The following is a 12,104-nucleotide window of genomic DNA, read 5'->3' on the forward strand; positions in this document are numbered from 1 at the left end:
GTCTAAGAAATCAATAAAAGCTTTCATGTGAACTTCACGGGAAAGAACGACCCTGAAAACCTCACAGAGGTTCATTAGTGATTATGCTGGCTTTTTTTTTTTTTTTACTTCAGCACAGAGGAGACTGCAAGTAGTTGCCTATGGGCAAAGTGAAAAGGGCAGAAAGACAGAGAAGGAAGATGTTTTTATTGCAAAGCCTATTGGTGCTATACAGTACATCTCTGCCATATGGGATTGCCAACATAAAATATGCATGTTAATCCATATGTTGAGTCGTGCTCCATGAATATTTAACATTCCCGCCACATTGAGGGATATAACACCAGGCTTTACATTGTTTAATAACAGTGGAGAGGTCTTAAGTGCAGTGCCAATCTTTCTTTTTTCCTTGATTACCACGGGCATCCTGATCAATAAATCATCGCGTCTGACAAGCTGAATCAAAAGAAGTGAATTTCAAAAGTCTGCTCGGCTGAAACCGGACCAAAAAAAAAAACAAAACTTTTTTGGCCACCTGAATCAAAACATGAAAGAACAAAGCCACTCTGGGGGGGAGGGGGATATTGATCGAGAGCCACAGAGAGGTGTGGAGAGTTCAGGTGCATGTGAATATGGATCCATAGTTTGGAGGGACAGATGGGGGGTTATGTGGAGGTGAAGGTTACAGGTTCAAACTCACAGCTGTGGAACAATGTTGTCTGAAGGTTACTGGAAGGTTACGTTTTTTGTTGGTGTAAGAATGCATCTTTTCAAAACAGTCTTATGTTAAAGCAGCATTGACTACATAAAACAAAAGCTTTTGTCGTACATGAGAAGTGGCTTTAAAAGAAAGTAAGAATTTAAAAAGCATTTAAATACCTTGAGGATGTTATTTGCAAAAAATGGATTTTGTTTGATTTTCATTATCTAAATTCTCTCCCACTTGAAAGGGGACCCTTCCCCTCCATTAATAATTGACATCTTATTACTTATCCCCCTCGTCGTGGCAGACGCACGCTTTGATGTGGGCCGCGTTCTTTTATCAGCACGGTGCTACGTATTGATCGCTGGGCAGATAGGAGCACTATCAAAGGGATTCCTCGTGGGGCAGTCAACACCCGGTCACCTCATACTCCTGGCATGTGGTCAAGCTTCCTCTCGCTATCACATCTCTTCGCATCGCTCTATTCTTCTTCTTCTTCGTTGCCTCATCCCTGTCTGAGCGCCTGCTTATCTGGGTTAAATATTCACAAAGAATAACAAAGCTGTTGGAATGACATCATCTGAAGTGGAAGGAGAGGATGTGCTCGGTGGAGAAGGGGGGTTCCACCAAGTGAAACTGTTAGGTCTCGTGTTCTGGCTGAACATTACAGCGGATGATGATCTCATTCATAATGCGCATTATGGTTCACTGGAGATGCTTATCGTCAGCTGGGTAACAAACAACTGCAGACAGTATGTAAACAGTGTACATTACAGCAGGTTGTGGCGCGTTACATGTGAGTATTTCTCGTTAATTGAAAAGAATTCAGTGAATATTAATATTTTAATGGGATGCACTGGGATTGGCAGCCAACCCAAACAACAGAAAGCATTTAGAAAGTGTTTAAGAGTGTTGGGATAATGATAAACACCACCCTGCTACACGTGCATTGGATTATGATTTCAGGAGATTTAAATAATCCGTCCATATTGGCAAACACAAAACCAGCTTGTTTATCCTGCCAGACACTCTCCCATCGAAATACTTTCATACATTTAAGTCCCATATGCAGCTTTAAAGGCCAGGCATCGATTGTTATTCGACACTTGCAGACCAATCGTCAGAAGCACTTACAATAAAACACAGAGCACAGTCGTAATGAGCATATCCTATTTAACCAAACAGAAAATGTATTTTCACTAGTGAACACTTAGAGACCATTAGCAGCAGTCGTGTAAGAGCCAGGCGTCTTTCCATCATCAATATCCCATAAGTGGGTCGCTGCTCCTACGCCGAGGGCCCGTCCCGCGTGCTGAAATTCTCCCAGGCTGCTGGTGCTGCTGCTGTTGTTGATGACTTGTCCAGCCTGACTGACAGCACTTTTGTTTTCCGTGGATTAGGCAATCTGACTTCATCACGGTCCATGAGGGGGTTCACGTAACGCTGCCTGGAGGTCACTACACCCGCGTGACCCCCCTGCTGTCTGCCGGCTGCCCCGATGACAGGCCGTCAGCCCTCCAGACTGAGACTAGACAGTGGACGGAGTGACCCCACCCCACTCAAACACACACACACACACACACTGTCTCCTCCGCGCACACGTACATGCACATACTTGACACACTCTCTGACCAGAGTGTAAATTTTTAATGGAATATACATTAAGGAGCATTGATGGGCTGATATATGATGTTTCCCCACAGCTAATATTTCAGCAGACTGTGTATCTGATCGGGATTGAATGATTGATTTTCTATCAGGCGGCTTTTCTTGAATGAATAATTCAGGGTCAAAGCTTGTGACACCTTCAGCATATTCCGTTACATGCTTTTCATCACAAGGTTTAGTTTGATATTTTAAAATATTATTAGAAAATGGCAGAAATTGATAAAAACAAGGTTTGGATAAGATGACTCTATCTCTGTGCATGCCTAATGTATGTCCTCTGCATAGTGCCGCACTTGTGTATTTTGGGGTTGGTGTATGCGTACATATGTTTCTTTGATGATACTTTGGGGAGTTTGAGGGGCATGTGTACGTGCCTGTTGATGACTTTCTCTCTTGGCCTCCTGTCTGTGATGAGAAATGAGAGACAGCAGTGTCTGAGGTCACACAATGATTACTTGTCCCTGCATGGGGTCAAATGACTCTTAAATGTTTTGTTTACACTTCTACAACCTCGGGTAGGCTCTGAACCAAGTATGGTGAGGCCTGAAGATTGCATAAAACTGCGGGGTGACCACGTTTTCTGTGATCTCGTGGCCAGTGTGACATACAATGTGACATGGAGGGAGAACATGACATGACTCTGGGGACATGTAACAGACTTATAAAAGATATGTGAGAAAATATATGTCACCATAATAGCCCCAAAAGACATGTAACCACATACCTTACATAACACCAATGATGGTATCTGTGAATTATGAGAGATTTTTCCTAGTCGACCAATAGTCTTCATTTAGGGCCATTAGTCGACTAGTCGCCTGCGTGTTTACGACATTAATTTAATTATTAAATCATATATTTTGGGCGGGGCAACACAGTGGTTTGAGTTGAAGGTGTGAGAAAGAATAGTATCAGTATCATTGTTAACACTGTGCTACATTACAGAGAAATACAAAACCGTACTAATGAACCTTCATTAATATAGGCCTATATTTTATCTACAAGTGCACATCACACACTGAGCGAGCCTCCTGTTAATGAAGCTGTCCTCAAAACAATAATGATTGTGCTAATGGGCATGTAGCTACTTCCATGTTTCAGATGATACGTTATGTTTGTAGTCGACCAGTGAAGATGAGTTTACATATCACCTTGGGTTCGTCCTTCACCTTCTCAAAATGATCCCACACTTTGGATTTTTCTGCCCGTCATGTTATTAACTAGCCTGTGTGATAACCGCAGGTACCAGCCCTGGAAATTAGATGCACATGCCGTGTCTTTAACCGCCTGGAAAATGCGAGGTCGGACTCTGAGCACTACTCTTGTGCCTTTTTGTGCCAGCTTTCAAGAGTGCAGCGACAGGTTGTGTCTGAGGTTTCTAAGCAACCTTAAGAAGCATTGTATAGCTTGAGTGCAGAGCTGATCTTCTTCTAAGTACTGTTTATAAGTGTGTAGGCCTATCATCTGTGGGACACATCTAAAGCTCTGGGTAGCCCTGCACTAAAATGAATAACCTTTCTGTGTTTATCACAGACTGAATATTTACGGAAGAAGGACCTTTCTGGTTGACTAATGTTTGGTCGACTTTTAGGGGGCAGCCCCAGAGAAAACTTTGCGGTTGCTACGTCTTTTTATATGTCTCTTACTTAATCAGTCTCTCTTTCAAACTTAATGCTGACTATTTTGGATCAGAGTTGAAGTGTTGCTTGGGCAGACGCATTTGTGGATGTCAGCAGGTTTTTTTGTGAAGTGTTAAAGGAGTTCTAGTGTGCTCTAAATGAGGGGATTGAGGGTAGGGGGGAGAGTGTGCAAAGAGCACCTCTACTGCAGGTGCCAAACCTCCAGCTGCCTGAAAGAAAAAGAAGTATCACTTGTCTTCTGACCATGATGTAATGATGACGGAGCAAAACCCAGAACAAGAGGGACTGCGGGATAATCCTTGGCCACATCTGGCTACACTTTATATACCAAAAATCTAAAAAAAAAAAAAAAGAAAGACAACAGTTACTTAATGAAGTGCTTGCTGTGCCTCCTGGAAAACAGATCTCAGCTTTTAAAAACTCCTCATTTTAAAATGTAGTAAACTAGCTAACGTTAGCTTTGTTAATTTTTCCATGTGTAACAACAAGTGCTATTTTGTTTTCTTCATTATTTTGCACTACTCTTGGCACCCTTAAGGTTATTAAAATGGACAGTAATTTGTACTTAAATTATTTTTTAGTAACTTTTTTCGCTTTTACTTGAGTAGGTTTCTCAAATGGTAATTTTCACTTTTACTTAGGTCATTTCTTTATGGGAGTTAATGTACTTTTACTTGAGTATAGACTTTCAGTACTCCTTCAACCCCTGATTTTCACTCCCAGATTCATAAAATCATAACAGGAGAAATCAGTCACGAGGGAGACAAGATTTGTGTGTTGATTCACAGCTCCAAGAAACAGGATATTGCAGTGTTTTTTGTTTAATAGCTCCTGCATCTTTCAGGAGCATCTCCAATTTCAGCTGGCTAGAGTCCTAGAACTGGACGAACAAGCGCTGGATAATTATCCACACCAGTGTTAAGTACAAATTGCACAGACCTGCTCCTGAAAGGACTTGCTGAAGCACATCAGATACAGTAACTCTTCAGTTGGCTGCTAACTCGCACTGACAAATTCTTACTCACACAAACACAAGCAAATAAAGAACACCTGAAAGACAAGTGAAAACACACACACACACAAATCAAAAGAGAGGCATGACACTGACAATTCCTCATCATGAAACTGTCTCTATTGCACCATACGTGAAGCACATGACTCAGTGTATTCTGTTTCACCTGCATGACAATAACAAGGGCAGGTGTCCCGAGTAGACCAAAGTCATATTTGATGTCCAACATCAGACTACTTACACCTGAAGAGTGTGACATCATGATGACTCTAAGCTGATAACCCGGCAACACACCAGCAGTTGTTGTGAGGATAAAGGATTAGCCTCCGTTTGCTTTTGCTGCTCTTTGAACCCGAAAACACTGAAAAGAAAAGGATCTCACATGAAAGGACCAACTTGCTGAGAAAGCACAGAATTGGGGCGCTACCTCTCATCAAAGAGGTTGAGTCACTTCAAGAGTGGAGACCTCTCTCCAAGCGGCCATTGACAGGGGGGCGCTTATGCGTCGCTGCTGTTTGTCTTTGCAGGTGATGGTTTGTGTGTGTGACATTTTCTTTCTGTCTGTATGTTGATCATGTCTGTCTGGCATATCAGGTAAGGTCTCTGTCTCCTTCCTACATTGTTGGGGGATAATGAGGTGTGATTAAATATGAATGCTAAGTGTTTGGTGGCTGGAGCCCAAAGCTGAAACCGGATCCAGTCGGGGCCCACAGGCAGCATAATTAGTAGCTGATGATAGATGCCATTAATGGTGCTTTTCCACACACAGCTTGCAGGCCTCTAAGCTGGACCTCCACACAGCAGCAGGCCGCCTTTCAGCCATCCACAGTTAATTAACTTGCAAATAAATAAATCCTGATACAGCTGTGGTTGTTCTGTGCTGCTTTAAAAGCCAGAGCGCTGATTGTAATCAGCTTTATTTAAATTCAACAGTGATAAAATATTAAGCCATTTGTTACATTTATTTGATGTCTTTTTATTATCACCTCTGGGGATTTCATGTTGAAAGCATGACGAAAATCCTGTAGAAAACAATATCAGCATTTCAAAGCGTTGAAGGACCAGTGTGACGCCTTTAATGGTGGAGAAAAGCCCTTTGTGCACGCTTGAAGGGCTGTGTTGGGTTTTGAGGGCTCTTTGGATTGTCATAACCCCGGTGTGAGATTGACTCATTCATGGCGAGCCGTCTCCGAGTCTTCATCCTATGCTTCTCTGCTGCATGGCTGTGGACACCGCTGCGCTGCCTCACTTCAGAGGGAGAGACAGAGTCATGTCCACAGCTGTTAGGACATGCCTGCTTTGAGGTGCCGTAGCTTTAATGTGTGGAGCAGATTAAACAGGGTGCCTTTGTGGAGCCGGGATAACTGGTCAGCTCTCCCACACAGTTATCCAGTCTTATCCACTGTGTGCATGTATACGTGCACGAGCGCCACACATACACCCTCACATTCTCTTAAGAGTGAGCAGGACAGCTTGACACACCAGTCAGTCTCATTAAGTGGAGCCCAGAGTTTTTGAGGCCACTCCTGCCTACGAGTAGCTGGCGGGCAAAATACTGCAGAATCCTAAAGACAGGCCTTTCAATTGATTCTTCTCGGTTGACATGAAAGTATCACCTGCAGTCTGTGAATTGCTGGACTTCAATGTGTCTTCGCTATAATATAAAGTACAACATGTCATGCAGAGCTGTGCTACGCTGCCTGCAGTGAAGATCAAATGGTGGTTGGTTCAGCAAAGGGTCAGCATATGTAGAGCTGTTACACATGCCACAGTAGTTCAGTCTTCCTCTTTTCCCACACAGGAGAGCCTCTAGAGCTGGGATTAATGGAGGAATGAAATAAAAATGTCCGAGCTCCAGACCACAGTGCACTGACATGGTGACCATGGTTCTGTGGTTAGCATCATACAGTCATCACAGGGGTCAGCAGACATGGTTTCAAAGGTTAAACAGTCAGTCAAACAGGAACAAATAATTCATTAGCTCAGTCATGCCCACATTTAAAGGTACACTATGTAACATTTCCACACTAGACCTATGTTATATATTTTGTTGAGCTATGTAATGAAATTGGGCCAAATGTTTCCAACAATGTTCAAACCCAGAGAACTCTGTAATTTTATTCAAGGCAACGGTGCATTTAATTTTCCATAGCGTCCCCTCTAGTTGCTCTGACTTCTGGGAAAACATGGGAAACTCCAGATGATACGTCAGTAAGTGAGGAAGGAAGTTGATTGTTATTATTATTGTTTATTAAATTGGTTGATTTATTGGTATGATGTGTCAGTTTGATCCAGCTTATTACAATGTCCTACTATGACAAGTGGCTCATGCCAGCCAAAAAGCTGCTACGCTAAAGTTTGAACATTAGAACAATGTTGACCACAGACAACAGCGCTGGACTACCCCACAACTGAATTCAACACATAACATTAGCTGCAATAGCATTACAGAAAAAAACATGGGATAGGGCCACAGCCTGACACATTAGCCTCAGCATGCCCGCAGCAGACTGCGACCATTATAACCAACTGAAGGTGCTACACTGAACATGAAAGCCACACTTGCCCATGCGGGCACCATGCGGCTCTACTCCATTTTTGTGAAGCTATTTTTCTCTGTCTATGTCTGACTCCGCAGCCCTCCAAAAGGTAAAAACTACATAACACTGCGTAAAAAAATTAGCACAATCTGTTTAAGAATAATAAAAATGAATATGTCATTGTAGCAGAAGTAGTGTGAAGCAGCATTTCACATTAAAATAAATCAATCAAATCAGTGCAGCCTGTTGTTAAAATGATCCAGTTAATTAGTTCAGTACCAGTTAATATAGTCTATAGGCTTCCAAACCCTCCATAACCAACTGCATTATTGCTTGGCAGAACTCACAGTGAAGCTGGCAGCAACCACATGCTGCAAAGACGGAGTCTGTATGGTGTGTGAGGAACGCCTCTCCGCTCCACCTTCGAGACATGACGCGGCAGTGCCCCATGTCTTTCAGATGTTATGGGTAGTCAACTCATCTAATGCCGAAGTTAGCAAGTAAATGTTACCTTAGCTAACATAACTAGCAGCTAGTTTATCAGGATAAAATTACATTATGTTAATAACAGCATTTCTTTCTGAGTCACATCAGAGAGGTTTTCATCTGCACTGGTGGTTATTTAATAATGAAGACAACAACTCCCATGATCCCACGCTACTTAATGACACCATTTAAGTCCATCATTTGTTATTGTTTTGACTGAGAGAAATTACATACTGTGTGTTTAATCCAAAAACCGAATTTTCTGGATTAAGTTAAAACCAATTTACAATATTACAAATTTTTTTAAAAGATATTTTTCTGGGCATTTTAGCCTTTAATTGACAGGACAGTCTAGCGTGAAAGGGGGAGAGAGAGAGGGAGTGACATGCAGCAAAGGGCCGCGGGCCAGACTCGAACCTGGGCCGCTGCCCATGGGGCGCCTGCTCTATCCACTAAGCCACCGACGCCCCACAAAATTTATTTTTGACCAAATGGCACCATTAAAGGATAAGAAGAGAAATATTCTATATCTTTCTTACTGTAAACAAATCTAATGAAAACAAAAACAAAATCAAGAATGTGTTAGTGCGTCTCTCAACAGCTTCCCCACCATGCCCCAGCTCTTAAGCCATTTACTGAAGATGATAGTCTTTCAAAATATACTTTATTTGATAAATATATATGAAATAATTTCTTGAAACAGCAGGACACTGTAGTTTTCTGCGAACATTACTCAAACAGGAGCAAATGGCACATTGGTTGGGGACTATTTTCAGCCATGTATTTGTTGCAGACGGTGTAGCCTATATGGGATTGACTCAAACTAAACTACCCAAGTTTATGGTCATAAAAAAAATACATCAGTGTTGCTCACTGCGTAGCTGTTGGACATAATGGAGGTCTATGGCACAGAAAAACAAGACATATCAGGCTGTGGTTATGTTTTTTGTCCTTTAATGGGATTTGTTGACAAAAACAGAATATCAACAACTTTATGTTTTACGGGAAATTTCAGAGTGATGGTGTCTTCAGTCATCGTCTAGCTACTGGAAACACAAACGAGTGGGATGTTACTTACAGTAACTCCAATGTGATGACCTCATTCACTGAGGGAACGCACAGTATTTGGATATTTTTACAGAACACAACACATTTGGCTTCTCCTGTCTATATTCCTCTTGAGGATGAGTTTTGTTAAGTGTGAGATGATCCCCCACAACAACAAAAGCCTTTGTATCTGAGTCACTCTGAGTGTGAGGTTTGGCCAGGAGTCTACAGCCAGACAGGGATGTATGATTGCCAGACAGCCCTTACAAAGGTGGCCAGTGCTCTCAGTTACGGTGCTCGGATCAGGTGTCATTGCTCTCATAACTAGCCTCACCTTCACAATTTCTAAAAGAGGCTGGGTTCAAACACAAAATTACCCTACTCCACGCCTGCTGCATTATTCAATCAGTCTTCACCCGAGAGGACCTGTTAGGGGTTGTAGAGCGACAGAAAAACAACCACACTTTCACCTTTTGTCTTCCCACCATTGAGCTGACATTTTTGACTGTTGCGTTAAAACCATCAGTTATAATACAACTTATAAAACGACAGGTAGACGTGTGGATACACATTTTTACAACTCATATAGAGGGACTGTTTTTCCTGACATGGGTGGTACTAGTGCATAAAATATTCATTGTTTATTGTTTAACAGAGAAAAGGCAAAGGTCAGATATTGCATACATTGTTCCAGGTCACTTGACTTTAAAAAACAACAGATGACTTTGATGATATAACAAACCTAAGGCTATTCCCACAGGATGTTTACATAAATGCCTACATGGATGTATGTGCATGTGTTTACTTGACCTTACAGCTTCAGATGCTGTCATATGCTTTGATCCAGATTGCCAATCCTGATCATGTCGTCCAGTTTCCATGGGAAAATACCCCCAAAACACTACTTGACGTAGGGGGTCTTCAGAGCTGTTTTTTTCAGCTTAAGTTGCAATGAAGAGTGCCAGAGAGGGCAATGATGCCAGACCCCTTTTGTTATCAGGTCACTGCCCCAGTATGATCTCCGTCATTGGGTCAGTGTGCCGCACATGTCTCATTTAACTGGCTCGCGGTCAGGATGCGGTTGCCATGGAACGTGTCCAGTTGGAGCAAATGAAATCCCTCCTTTCCAGTTTCCAGGCAGGATTCACATGCTGGGAATGTTTCGGTGGGAGACGAGCGGCGTGTGTTTGTGATAGATGCGTGTGCACATGCATATAGAGAATGAGATATCAAGAGGGAGAATGGCCTTTTGAGGTTACAGAGGAAGTAGGGCATGTGATTGTGCAGCCATGTGTGTTTGTGCGTGCTGGCATGCACAGTTATGTGCATGCGTGCTTCTGCAAGTGTGTGTGGGCGTGCATGCATCGCTCTTCAGAAACAGCTTTCTGGTGTAACATAAACTGATGCCGGTCTGTTCTATCCCAGGGTTCTCAGGCGTCGATGGAAACTTTTTATGAATACTGGCTTTCCGTGATGCGAACAAAGGTCAATGAAAATATTTTTTAACGTCAGAGAGAGGCATTAACAGATATTTGACAGGCTCAGTATCCTGTTAATGTATCCTCATTTCAGTCAGAATTTTGTCTGGATAAAGCGTGCAAATGTAATTTGTGGTTGTGCACTTCAAACACTTTGAGACATGTCTTTCATCAAAGCAAAGCCATAATCCACATACTGATAGACAGGGCTCAATTAGTTAAGTCAACAGTGTGCTGAATTTAAAATTCATGTTCCTGGAAAGTGGTGAGAGCTGCAGTGAATTCATCCATATTCATTATTTATGTTATAGAGGCCTGTCTATAGGTCCCACTGAGAGCTGCCTTATGGCCTCAATGATTTCTGCTGATACTCCCTGACGCTAATACATCACAGACTAATGTATGTTAATGAATAACTTAGGTTTGTTTTCTTAAGATGTATGTACTGCCATCAATACTGTATATTTTTTCTCATTAATATTTCATCTCAGGGCTTTCGAATGATAAACCAGTCAAACCTTTAGTAACAAATGCAATGCAAAGGTTGTATCGTGATTACATTTTGTTCACAACTTATATAACTCTGCTCTAGGACACTTTAACTTGCACACTGTGTCTATGACAATGACTCGTCCCTAAAGGATTCTGACTTTCTCTTTAGTAATTACAGGTGTTTTTCTCCATAGTCTCTTAAGTAGGGAGGGGTCTCCTTTGTTTGGCCGGAGCACAAAAGGAAGCTGCAACTAATGCACCCACATCTTTGATCCTTTTGTTGTTTACAGTGGTCACTCATGCAAGAAGTGATCAAGTTTCCATTATCACACTGAGCGAAGGAAACCAACCCCCCTCTTCCACAGTGCATCTTCGTAGAGGCCGCAGGTGGGACAGAATCCGAATGTAGAGGTCTACCCGATTCAGAGCGGACAGAGGAGGCAGGGACCCGTGACTTCTCACGCAGCCCAGTAGTGTCACATGATCAGCTGAGAGAGAGAAAAGGAGGAGGTGGGGGCAGGGTGGTGCTTTGTGAGAGAATGCAGAGGGTCAGCTCCAGCTGTCCGGGGGTTTATTGATCAGTGATAGCCCTGAGGGGAGGGGGCGGATCACCAGCACCTGCATCAGCTCAGTGTTAACATGGGTAACTGGCATGCAGTGAGTTGAGTGTTAATCACCTAGAAATGCCTGTGGATATTCTCATTCATCCAGGTCATAGTTATCTCAAGGCAAATGAATCTAATGCAACTGGACTTGGTTTTGTCTTAGAAGAGGTTTCACCTCTTATCCAAGAGGCTTCATCAGTTCATGCTTGTCTGACTAGGCTGGAACTAGTCTGAAAAACTGGTGTGGAAACAACCCAGGTATTTAACCTCTGGGGAGGTCTTCACAAGGCCAGTGATGTCACTTGATTCGCGTTCGATTCAATTGCCTTGAGCTCACCTAGAAATGAAAAGGAATGTTAGTATATCTGAACTGAAAAAAAAATTGTGGTTTTAATGGCTGGTGGATCAACATGAAGCCTTTAGTGATGTTGGTTAAAGACAACCATGCTCAACT

Source organism: Epinephelus lanceolatus, chromosome 15 (assembly GCF_041903045.1).
Source record: "Epinephelus lanceolatus isolate andai-2023 chromosome 15, ASM4190304v1, whole genome shotgun sequence".
Lineage (NCBI taxonomy): Eukaryota > Metazoa > Chordata > Actinopteri > Perciformes > Serranidae > Epinephelus > Epinephelus lanceolatus.